This window comes from Parus major, chromosome 1A, assembly GCF_001522545.3.
Source record: "Parus major isolate Abel chromosome 1A, Parus_major1.1, whole genome shotgun sequence".
Taxonomy (NCBI): Eukaryota; Metazoa; Chordata; class Aves; order Passeriformes; family Paridae; genus Parus; species Parus major.
In genome coordinates, this window is record NC_031773.1 from 64054197 (window position 1) to 64067451 (window position 13255).

Genomic DNA, 13255 nt, shown 5'->3' on the forward strand with positions numbered 1-13255 from the left:
CTGTCTACAGAAAGGAGTCTTGTAACAAACTGCCAGTGCCACTGGAATTAATAAATTCCTCTTTTGGCTGGGCTTTTTTCTTTCTATCTTTCTTTCTTTTCCTTTTGTTTTCTTAAGTCATATCTTTATACTCTCATATTGCTGTTTTTCTGTAGATACTATCCAAAACAGCTACATACCTCCTTTACATTGCAACTAAATGGTTGTAAAATAAACCTGCTGTCTATCTCTCCATCCCTCTAAAAACACAGTGTCATTTCACTGTAATCCACCCCAAGGGATCTATTAACAAGAACCTCAGTTACTTGGCCTTCAGGGGTGGGTCATAACATTTCCCTCACAAAATTATTTTTATTGTCATTAGTACAAATTAGGCTTCCTTTTTACACACACAATGTCAAATTGAACTAATTTAAATCTGTTTTCTTTGCTTCACAGATTTTTCTTCTATAATGTATATATATATATATATATATATTTGTGTAAATCCATATTCTAAACCATACTCAATTATTTTAAATAATAATTAGTAGTTTTAAAGGCAAGGTAAAATAAAATATAATAAATTATAACAACTTCTTAAATTATAAATAATAAATTAAAAAGAAAACCAATATTCATCTTCCGCTGTCAAACCTATCACTTCAAACTGCTATGCTTCTATAAGGAAATTAAAGTTTTATGCCCCCAGTACTGGGAATCCAATAGGAGCCTGATCTTTTGCACATGAAATGCCTTCCTTTGCCTCAAATCTCAAAGCCAGCTCCATTCTGGTTCTCTCTCTCCCATTCCATCTGTTCACTAAGGATTCCTTTTCTGCTTTTCTTGGCCCATTATAACTGGTACACATTTAACTATGCACATACATATCCATAAAATAAATAACATGTTGTTAATTTTTATCCTCTGAAAGATGAATTAAGGAATGCTCTTTGGTGACAGTCTGCCCTTTTGTCTGTGCATTACCAGCAAAAGAATAACAATGCTCAATGGATTTCAATCAAGAATTAACTAGAGGAATGAAAAATATTTTAGGCAGTTCCTTTTCTTCATATGCACAACTAAACCAAGCGTATTTTCTCATATTCATCCAGACAGACACAGTTTTCATACAATTATAAATAATCACTGAGAGTGTCAGCACAGTAAAAAGTTAGTGGGGAACAAAACCATAAAAAAACATTCTGGTTTTGTTTATTTATTACTATTTCACACCTATCATAAGTCAACCAATTTGACAATACTGAAAGAATCCTTACCCAACAACAGCAGGAAGAAAAAAAGAAGCCTTGGAATTATTTTTATTATTTTTTTATCATTTATTATTTTTCAATAAACTAAAAGCAAACAAAAATAGGGTTCAATATTCACATGACATTTGAAGTTTTACTTCCCAGATTTTACTGAGGGAAAAAAGGGCAAGCTAAGCACCTCGCTTTGGCTCTACCATTTCAATAATTTCTTACTAGTGTATGTACCTACAAAAGATACCATCTGAATTCCAGTTTAATCTCTCCCTGGACTATCCTGGAGACATTCTGTTTAAACACATTCTCATTTTATTCAAGTCATGTTATGTGTTTCTTTCCTGAAGTGCAGTGTGTTGTCCTGAGTGGGTAATACAGGTAACATTTAATACCTAATTGTAAAATAATAGTAGCATTTATCAACCCTGAGTTCCACTGACACCACTAATTCTCACAACATATATCCACATAACTGAGGCCACATGCTCTGGTTCTCCAAAATCCATTTCTAGGTCAAGCAGCAGGGAAGGATGGAAAGAGAAGTCCATTGGCATGGAGACCAGTGACTAAACCAAATCTCTGTCCTGGTTCTGACAGCTGCCTTTAGGATTTTCTCTCACTCTCCCTAAAATACAGTGTTTGTGCAATCACAAGGATGCAAGAAAAACAAAGGATCCATAAAACTCATTTGAATTTACCTTTCAATGGCAGCTCATTTTCCATTTGTAGCTTTGCACTGAACATTCATTAATTCAACAACAAAACAGTGGATGATCTGCAAAGTCTATGGGGAAGTCTTTAATTTCAGTTTCCTTTGTGTAATCGTTGATAAAAATATCCTCAGAGTAGACTTACTAGATACAAACTTACTTACTTACTAGATACAAACAGCTGTGCACCTGGCTACAAGGATGTAGGTGAAATATGTATATGAAACAACATACAAACTAAAACATATCACCAATGCAAGTATAATCTTAAAAATCACAACTTCTGTCCAAAATACACAGAATTTAATTTTACAAAAAGATCACCACCTTTGCTAGTAGAATACACTGCTTTCACCTGAAATATCACTGCATTTTTCAGACACCTGGAAACAAGTGGCTGCTTTGCCACATGCACTCCAACAAATACCGTTTCAGCAAGTGTCACTGGAGCAGCCCTCATGTTAAACAGCTTACTGGAGGTCTGACACCCAAAAAAAGGACCTAAGAAAGCCTTCCTACAGTTGAAAACATATTTGCTTCAAATATTAATATGACACACCAGAACAGTGAGACATTTATGAACATCTGAAAATGTTCTGGCTATGTGGAAACACTATGCCTGCATTCTACACTTTTAAATTTTATTTTGCTCTTAATTTTAGTTATCAAAACAGAAGTTTAAATATTGAAGGATCTAAGCATAAATTCATTAAACTTGTAAGTTTCTTTATGTAAGCAGAGAAAATCAGGAAACTAAAAACTGGAAAATATTTTCAATACAAATGTAACTGACATTAAGAAGGAAAGAGAAATCTGTATTTTGTTTTAATGTGCAATTTTAATATAACACCTACTTAGGGTGGCATTTTGAGAGCTAACATAAATATTTTAACATTCTAAATTGCATCTTTACTGAACTGTACATAATCACATTTATTATTGCAATTTTCACTGAAACAGAAACCCGATAAACACACATTTAATCTCAGTACCTTAAAGGAGTAACAGAGCTGTACCTCTGCCTGCACCCTATGTCCATCTTCGCTGTGCCAGGACTATTTCCAAGTGGAAATGACTCCTTAAGCTATAAATGCACAGTTAGATACATAACTGCCTGCATGACTGAAATGGCTTCCGGAAGGAGGAGGCAAAATCTGAACTGTCACCTCCAACTCTGTTTCTCAGTGACACGGAGGCAGACTCCCACAAATAGCTGAAAGTTATATTAAGAGGTTCTGTGATGTCCTGCCAGGGTCTTTACTATGCTTCTGGAGTACAAAGGTCATATATTGTTTATTTATAGGTAAGGAGGATACTGCATAAACCATGAGGCTTAGGGAAGCTAGTGCTTCTAAGCTAAATAATTCTGTGAAACAATGCAATGTACACCATATTTGGAGAAATTAATTAAAAGGTGTTCCCTTTAACTAGTGTAGTTTTGATTTGAGGAGAAAAGAAACATGTCTAAATCTTGCTCATCTGGGGCAGAGCTTACCTTGACTTACTATTAAATAGAAATTTACAAGAGATTCCCCCTCATTTAGACTGAGCAGTGCTGTGATGAGGATTTCTCTTACTGTGTATTTGTACAGCATTTAGCACAGCTGTATCTTTTGTCTCTACACACAAAACTACTTTCTCCTCTGCATTTGATGGTTGGACTCGATGATCCTAGAAGTCTTTTCCAACCTAAACAATTCCATGATTTGTGTAGCAACTGTTGATGTTGTAAGTACAATGAAGTGTTCACCCTCGACTGCAGGGCTTGGTCCAGGGTTTATTTTCACCCCAGTCCTGCCTTGCCTCTTGGTCAAATCACTTGGTCAAATCACTCCTGCCTTGCCTCTGCTCCCCTGTGGCAAGGTAGTAGAGTGCTAATGTTTGCCAGACATCCGTTGTGTGCCTCAATTATCTCCACAAAGGGAAACAGAATTACTGCAAATTCTTGTCCAAGGACATTAAATGCACGCAGTGTCTGTCATTAACATCAGCAAATCAGACAGTATTTTGAGTGCACACAAACACAGGCTGTTCTCTAACAAATAAACATTTTTTCCTCTTTTCAGTTAAAGAAAGGACCAAAGTAGCCCCCAGTCCTGTAGTGACCCCTGCTTTACCTCCCACTACTCACTTACTAACAGGCTGGAAAAAGAAAGCATATTGTGCCTCTCTCTCTAGACTCTGTTTTTATTTGAACATTTCTCATTTTCAAACCTGACAAAGCCTTTAATAAGACATAATAGGCAAGCTGAATGTCAGTCCCAAGAGTCAGAAAAACACTCCATTTTAACCTGTCTGAAATGCAGCAAACAGCTTCAAGAAAGAAAATGAACAGACAGAATTACTTCAGCACTCTGTTAAGACACTTCTACTGTATCAGTCCGAAAAATGGGTGTACACTTGACATATATGGCCTCTGGAAGATGTATAAAGTCACTGATTTTAGAAGTTTATATTCAGGCTTTTTGCTTAGGCTGCATTCAGTTTGATTAAAACCAGTATTTTCCCAATTCAATTCAGATATTAACTAATTTCTTACCTTATCTGAAAAATAGAGTGAATGGGGATGTTCCTAAGGTAGCAAAAATGGTCATGGCTGGTCACTCCTGTCCCACAGTGGTGAGGTTTATGGTTTCCTGTGATGATGGGCAGGACCATTTTCTCAGTCTATTCACCTTTACAGTTTCCTTCCAATTTCTGCTCAACAGCAACACCTGTGGGAAAAATAATTCCCATTTCTTACTGCTTCCAACATCTCAAGCTACTTCTGACATGGATTGTGATAGGCTGCATCTTTCACTGCCATCAAAGTACTGTCCATGGCATTTTCTTCCTACACCTGCTATCCTGCTGCCCTTATTCCTCTCTATCACTTTTCAGTCATTCTGTTTCCTTCCCCTTTACCCCTCTGTCTATCAAGAATACTTACAAAAAGCCAGAAAGATGTTTTGCTTAGACACTGGGTTAAATGTCAGCATCCATGTTTATTTCCTGCAGTGAAACAGATTTTCAAAACAGCTTCTCTATTTTCCATTGCTAGTGACATCACTGGTGACAGGTTTCCAAGTGAGCACAGCATCAACCTGCTCTTGCTCCAGTTCTTATGATCAAATATTTGGAATAGCTCAGGGCCAATACAGCTAAGCATCTTTCAAAGTCCAGTCTTCTGTCCCACAGTCTATACAGGATTTCAGAATTATTGAAATTGTGACCCAAATCTTTCCATGTCCCATTATGTCATATAAAAAAGAAGGTATTTTTCTTCTCACAAGTTTTATCTTTTCCTAAGGAATTTAGGCTATAAATGGATCAAATATTTTATTATACACAGCTTGCCTTGAATTTTAACCTGGAACTCTACTCATTTAGAAATACCACTGTTATGCTATGTTATGTAATGCCACATCATGTCATGCATTATATTTATTATATTTTGCCAAAAGAGAAGATTTGACTTTTAAGACAGCTCAGTTTCAGTGGACTAAGATTTGTAAAGTCCATTTGCCTTAAGAAAACTTCTCAAAAATGAAATCTAGTAAGGAAAAATTCCCACAGACAGCAAGACCCTACTGCGATTTAGTTAATATCAGTCTCTCAATTATGATTTTGTATGTTTGTTTGGATGGTCATTCGGTTTTGCAGGAATAATTTTATTAGTCTACAAAACCTGGTGAGAAAATTGTAATTTTAATACTTTTCTCTTTTCATTGCTTTCCATTTGAAGCTCTTCCTGTGTTCTTATTTCATAGAAGGTGCTACCAAGTGGAAACCATGTCTACAGACACATTGGCTCAGGCAGCTGAAGTTACTAAAGTATTTATTACCCCATCCCAAGGAGATCTTGTGTCTCAACATGCAACAGACTGATTGGTGATGCATGTTCTTCCTATCTTCTTTAGATTTCAGGGCTCTTCATGCACATTTACCACTCTCTTCCCATTACTTCTCTCTACCATTCATCCCTCTTATCACTGGGAAGCAGAAACATCCCAGAACACATTGATCTCAATAACCTCCCAATTAGAATCAGGGCTCTGCACAAAATGAACACTATCCAACACAGGATAGCAAAGTCAAAAGCATATGGTGTTTATCCAGCAAACAAAAAAAATCCCACCATAAGTGTTACAAACAGAGAGGTACCTTCAGAGTAACACCCAGACTCAGTACCCCAGCACAACTCAGTCTGAAATGCACAGAGGAGTTAAATGCATGCTCAAATGATTCATTAACTAGAACCAACCAGGAAATTTTCTGCTACCACCAAATATGCCCATGCTTAAAACTGATATGGCTGCTAAGACTTGACTTCTCTAGAAGCACAGACCCTTTAGATTAGTTATTTTACCCACAAGGCAACCCGGTCCTGGATTACTTAACTGTGCTATATCCACCACACTAACCTAATGCCTAAACACAAATTACATTTCAAAAATACAATCTTAAAAAACCTTTTCTAGTTTTACTGTCAGATTCTAGAAGGCATCCTTTCATCTCCAACTAGCATGAGGTAGTTTCAAAACAAACAAAAACCAAGTGACTCTTCACAACAGGTGTGTCATGCTGTAGGACTCCCTGTAAGGGAGGCTGTAAGGCTCAGAGGAGGTCGGGCAAGTTTACAGAACAGAAATCCGCTTTAGTTGCTAATGAGAAATAAACTATGCCTGGCTGCATGTTTTTTGGGGGTGGGAGAGCACCAAGATATCACTTAGCTGAAATATGATCTACAATTTCCTTGTCCTTACAAACTTTCTTAGGCATTTGGGTTTGGACAGCGCTGAGGACAGGTGCCAGTCTGAGCAGCTGGACAGTCCTCCTGCTGCAGGATGAGCCCCAGCACTATGCTCAGATGTTCCAGCCCTTCCTGGAGGGAATTCTGACTCCATGCACACTGCTATGGAGTGAATGATCAGCAACAATTAAACAAAATGCACAGTATTACACACTGAGGGTTAACCAAATCATGTTTCAGCCCACTGGCTCAAATTGAGCAAAAAAGTTTCACAATTTTTTAACTTTACTGTTCTAAAAAGCTACCCATTTTTTCAGTTCCACCCAAAATTAAGTAGCTCCAGAATTAGTTAAAGAATAATAGAAGTTTTGTGAATTTTTAGTGCAGTTCACCTTTATATTTCAAATTAAATTTCATACATCCAGCCAATTCAAAACTGCTCTACTGATAACTTCAAGTTCTACCTATCTGTTACCAAGTGTACTAACTTTTAATTCAACATGTCCACATGCACAGATGTGTCCTTAGTATTCTTAGCTAAATCTTGGAGCAAAAATGATTGAACCTAGGAGAAACACACATTTGCCTCTTCCTCTATCTTCCTTCCTATCAGAATCAGATGTAAGAAGAAATTCCACCAGGAAAGTTTTTCTGAAGAGGCTGTCAGCTTATTCTACAGATTCAGCTGAAGTGCAGAATTCAGTACATTTCTCCAAACAGATTCTCCTCATCTCTCTACAGAGGATGCAAGAACCAAATTAGAAAATGGGCAGTGACCATGGCTACGGTAACACAGCAATTTCACAGATTTGTACAAGCCTTTGTGAGCAGCCAAGGTCTTATTTTCATCTTTTAGGTGAGAACTGTTTAGATTGAAGGCAAAAATTTTGCCTCCTGTCTGTGTTCTAAGCAATACAGCAGTTTTCTTAAACTGCTGAAAAGAACCCTGCACTACCAACACTGAAAGCTGATAAGATTTACCTAGGTGTGACTACCCTTGGAATGTGTGGTCTGCATGTACTGTTGCACACTCTGGGTCACCCTAACTGTTGTGTCTGTGTTTTTCTAAGTATAGGGAGAGAAAAATCTAGCCCTTTGAAGGTTTGGGATCTAACCCATCTTTGTATCATTTTAAACACTGATTTCCTCACAGCTTAAACCAATCCTCCCAACATGCACAGGAGACTACTGGGATGTATCCTGTGAACCCCCTCCTCTTCCCCTAGCAGACTTCTGCCTGATGATCTCGTTCTCCACTCATATCTTCCCATCTGTAGGCCAGTAAGTCATAAATTTGTCCCTTCTTTCATGGCTTGTCTCATTTCATCTCATCCTGTCTCATGTTTCTTCTTGGGTGTTTTGCTGTCAGTTAGGAATCACTATAACTCAGACTTAATTCATATCTGAAACTCTCTTCCCTCCCCACATTACTGTTCAATAAATGCTACTTAGGTCCAATGAATGTCCTGCCTTCAGAAATAAAAAATAAAAGCGGAAAAAAAAACCCCCAACAATTCATGGTTTTGAGCATTATCAAGGAAACCAAACTTGAGACCACAAGTTAAAGAACTTTAAAAATTAAGGCTGTCCTTAATTTTTTTTCCCCTCCTCAGTGTCATCACTGCATTTAGATTTTACAGATGACATTCACTCCTCCCTAGTCTTAATTTTGCATCAGGAACTGTTCATGTCTGGGCTGTGTAGTAGGTGCAAAACCACAGTTTTGAAACAAAGGCATCCAAACTTCCCCTCCAACTTAACAGCACCCTGACATCACGGTCACCACTCAGTGCAGAACCAAAGCTCAGAACACAGAACTGACTCTCCTTGCACTGTCTGGAACCACTGCCTTGGTTTCCAGACCCAGCAAACACCACATTCTCTATTAGTTATTTGATATTAATTCTTCCTGTGCTCAATGCAGGGTATTTTGCAATGAGAAGGATTAGGGTTTTGAGAATTTTGCAGTTTCATAATTAGGAAAAGTTCCTTTTAAAGCACCAAAATCTTCTAGAACTACTGACTGTGATAAAATACTGATGGCAAGTTTCTCAGGTTCCAAAATTACAAAAAATCTGTGAAATGGAAGCACTCCTTCTATGAAAACAGAACCAAATTAAAAGCTCTCAAAGACAGCAAGACTTTTAAGTAGCTTTGTTATACTGGCAATTTGTTTAGAAAATAGTGTATCAAGATAGTGTTAAAAATATGAAATGTTTGCAAAAAGCATTAAGTACATTTTTTCCCCAAAGAAAGAAAAAAAAATGCCTTTCTAAAATAGCTTGTTACTCATTGCTACCCAAATCATATACAGTCTGAAAATTCTAAGAAGAAAATCTGACTTTTAGAGTTTTCTGATTTTGAGGAATGATCACAGTATCATTCAAAGTCTATTTTCCCCACAGTGATGAGTTTTCAGAATATTAAGGAAGGTCCGTAATTCTCATCTAAAATACTGGATGTTTGGTTTGACCACCACTTTGGGTATAGAACAAGTCCAAGATTTCACCTTATAGATTATTCTCAGGTACTATTCTTCCCATCTATTGTCAATAAAATTGGTGTAAGGCCTGTTTCTCCTGCCTTTACGTGATAACTCTTTTGAAGAAACTGCATAATGGAGTGGTAAAATATTTTTAATCGCAAGTGTATTTATTTTTAAAAGGGTTAAAAGTTTAAATTATTTAGATACAATTAATCTTCTTACAAGAAAACAGTATCACTCTTCAAAGTTGAATAGAAACCTTTCCTAAGTCTGCATGAGGAGATTCTGACAGCAGTTTCCTGTTCTTACAGAGAAAACTGTAGTTCTAAAGCGAGACTGAGGATGTTTCTGAAGGCTAATGAGCTGGCTCAAGTTTCTAAAACACTTGGTAGAAAACCAGGAATTTTCACCACTGACTTTATTTTTTTGGGATGCCATGGCAAGCAACTACTTGCGTTGGAAGACCAGTGCTGAAAGAAAAAAGTAATAAAACAAAACAAAATATACTAAAAGGAAAAGTAGTAGTAAGTAACAATAAAAATACTATACCATTATTCACTGGTCCCATGTGTTACATCTGCATTATGTGCAGCAAAACCTGGTACTCTGGGATTACTATCAATTTTCCATATAACTTACCTGAGGTTCTCTCAGATGAAGCAAACCGCATGAAGTCCCAGAAGCAGTTTGGTAGCAGAATCTGAAAGAGTACATCAACAGTGTCAATGAACACACTGCCAAAACCACAGGAATGCACACACACAAAATACCAATGTGTATAAATATCTGGAAGCCGATAGACTGTGTAGTTCAGGAATTAAAGTAATACCCACAGTCACTTTGCTGTTTACTTGCATCTGCTTTTCAGAGAGTCACATATGATATAACATTCAACAAGAGTGATTTTTAATGTATCAGTAATATAAATATAAACCCTTAGGAGATACCTCTGCTTTTGTGGGTTTGTTTAAAATACTTAATTATGAACAATAGTTAAGTATTAATTAACGTCTTAATCATTGCAATGAGATAACATATGATTGTAATAACTGTACAAATGAAATGTTTTCTCTTAATGCATCTTGGTATTGGTGCACTCTGCAAGCACAACTCTTACCTTTATTGCCATTAGCAGCTCATTTGCTTCTCCCAGTTAATCAGCTAGGAATCTGTGTACAGCCAACCTCTGCACTTACATCATCATACAAACATGTATGCAATTACATGCTGCCATTAAGCTGTCACTTTGCACATCCACAACATGTCTGCCATCACCTGCTCACACAGAGCATGGAAAAGGAATCACACAAGTGTTCTCCCCTGCTTCAGTCATGGAACATAGACTCAACAGTGCTGTGCTACCTTCTACTATATTTATTCTTAAAAAAAAATAAAAATCTGTTTTCCTATTATTTAGAAAATTACAAATTCTCTAGACTGTTATCACTTTCCAACTACATCAGCAGAGAAGGGACTGTTCACTCTGCTCCAGTGGACGTCAGAGAAGGATCTTCTTTCTCCACCACTTCTCAGATGGCCATCAGTACTCTGGGCAGTAACAGATGGTAAAATCTGACCTGGCTAACAGATGTGATGGACACTACCACCAATGTGAGCTGCAACTCTACCTTTTCAAACCTGGCTCCATTTTAAGTTGCATGGGAACATTCTGACTAAACAAATTTCATCTTTCACATGACTTTTTGTTTATTTATGTAATTTTCTCATCCACTTTGTGTGAGTTAACAAGAACAAGAACTGCAGGACATACCATGTGTGTGCACCAATTATTGGTATAGGATATGAAAGTGCAAATACCTGAATACCTTGCAGATTAGTCTCCAGTGGCTTCTCTTTGTGTGTTCTGAGTTCATTTTGCCAGATTACTGCTTTTTCTTTTTAGGGGCATCCTGAGACAGAACAGCAGAAGAAAAAGCCATCTGAATATGATTTTCTAAGTATAAGTCAGAAAACACAGAATAAACACAGCAAAAGTCAAAACATCATCATTAAAGTACCATTACCCCCTACAGTCTATTTGACTGATAAATTCAACATACCATGCAGAACAGGTAAATAAGCAACAGCAAACAAACCATGCCATTTCATAGGAAAGGATGGAAAAAATTTGCACCGTTTCTTTGGCAATTGTTTTGAACCTCCTGAACTGAACCACCCTCAAGGCTACTGGCAGTGCTTGAAGCTTTTTTGCTGGACTTAGTGGCTACTTTCCCAGCCCTTTTCCTGCTCCCGTTCTTCAGTCGAACCAGAAATGTGTTTTACCTGGGGGACACTCACTGGCTTAGGCCAACTCACCTGGCATGTGTGCATTATAGGAAAGCTACAATCCAAACCTATTGAAAACTTTCCATCTCTTGGTTACTCAGAAACCAGCCACAAAAACTGGCACAAGCTTGCACTGAGTAAAGTGATGCTGCACCAGTCCATACAAGCCGAAAATGCCCTGTTAAATTCCTCTAAATTCATCAGAATGAACACCACAGAATTGTTTTCTCTCAAGGCCAGTAAAAAAATGTGTTCTACCTTTGTGGAAGATTTGGTTAACTGACATTAGCATAAAGATAAATCAACATAAGTACACATATATTGTAACTTCACACAGAGCTGGTTGAGAACAGAAATATTACAGAATGCCCAGAGTATACTTAATTTCTCTTTATTTGATTATATTTCTTTTTCTTGATTCTGCTCATCTTTCAAAACTCCAGGCAGCCCCACCAAACAGACACTGCCATGGGCCATATCAGGCACAAGTCCAAGTCTCCTCTAACCCCTGTCTCTCTGCCTCTCCTCACCATTCTGTCCTGATGACTGCATGGCAGATTGATGTGTCACACCTCATCACAGGTCACATAGCAGCACAGAGGTCTAATTAAAATCCAGGTCCAGTAGCAAAAGACCCACACTGGTTCCCAGCTTCAAACGCTTCTGTTTGCTAAGTTTTTGCCTTTCTGTGTCCACTGCAAACAGGCTCTAAAATGCATCTACTGTCCAGGTAAAGAACTTTCCATAGAGGTATTCTTTCATTAAATATCGCTGAGCTTGGGTCTCTTATGAATAAGCAAACCTGAGATTTTCAAAACTTGAGATAATGTGATTTTAGGAGACACAATCTTCCCTAACTACAATTTCTAAAGATTCTGGATCTCTCTGAAGATTGCTGATCACCCAAAATCACTCATTGTTTTCCAATATTAAGGCAAGGTATATTATGAAAAAGGATGAAGTGGCCACTATTTGGATGAGATGAAATGATTTACACTTCAGTAACACGCCATGACGTTCAAAACCATGTCATTTCCAGGTAAGCAAATTCTGCCAGTAGCTGCAAGTATATAATACCCCTATAGTAAACTGTAAGGCTAGTGGAAAATGATAGATAAACTCTGTGCACTGATCAACTTCTGGGAGTCTAAGCTGAGGATCTAATTAGTCTTAACTCTACCAAGGTGCAACAAGAATAAGCTGAGAGGTGCAAGAATGTCTGACAAGGCCCCAAGCTCCCCACAGCTGCAGAGATGCCTCACTGTCCTGGAGAATTTTAAGGCTTATCCCTCATGCAGAGATAACATGAGACTTTTTGCTGCCATGCTGCTGATGCAGGTGTCTGGAAGGTACATATATATATATGTGTATATATATGTGTATATATATGTGTATATATGTATGTGTGTATATATATATATATATATATATGTATGTATGTATGTATGTATGTATGTATGTATGTATGTATGTATGTGTATACACCCATATATTTCCTTTGACACATGGCCCAATGCCGGGTTCCCCTTTTCAGGGCTGCTCAGGCACAGTGAGCAGCAGGTGCACAGGGAACAGCTCTGGGGCAGCCAAACTTCTGCTGGCTTGTGGCAGGGAAAGCCCAGGGGAAAACCTTTAAAAAAAGAGATGTCTTCCTTAGAGTTCTTCTATTTCAAGCTCTGCTTTGCACAAGCAAGTATTCTAGACTTTATGATTTACTGGTGGTTATTTCACATTCAAATAGCAGCTGACACTTCACCTTGCAGATTGAATGGAGCACCCAGGACAAGAAGGTGGT

General features: G+C 37.7%; 1 long non-coding RNA gene across 5 annotated transcripts in view; it reads right to left on the bottom strand.

The window, feature by feature from the left end:
* Positions 1-13255, bottom strand: part of LOC107204348 — a 119467-nt gene that overhangs the window by 42757 nt on the left and 63455 nt on the right. For all 5 annotated transcript variants that reach the window (XR_004497705.1, XR_001521554.3, XR_004497703.1 and 2 more), the window contains 3 exons: positions 10993-11084; positions 9814-9874; positions 4497-4671 (listed from right to left, as the gene is read on the bottom strand). This is a non-coding gene — a long non-coding RNA (uncharacterized LOC107204348). The remainder of the gene's footprint in view (positions 1-4496; positions 4672-9813; positions 9875-10992; positions 11085-13255) is intronic.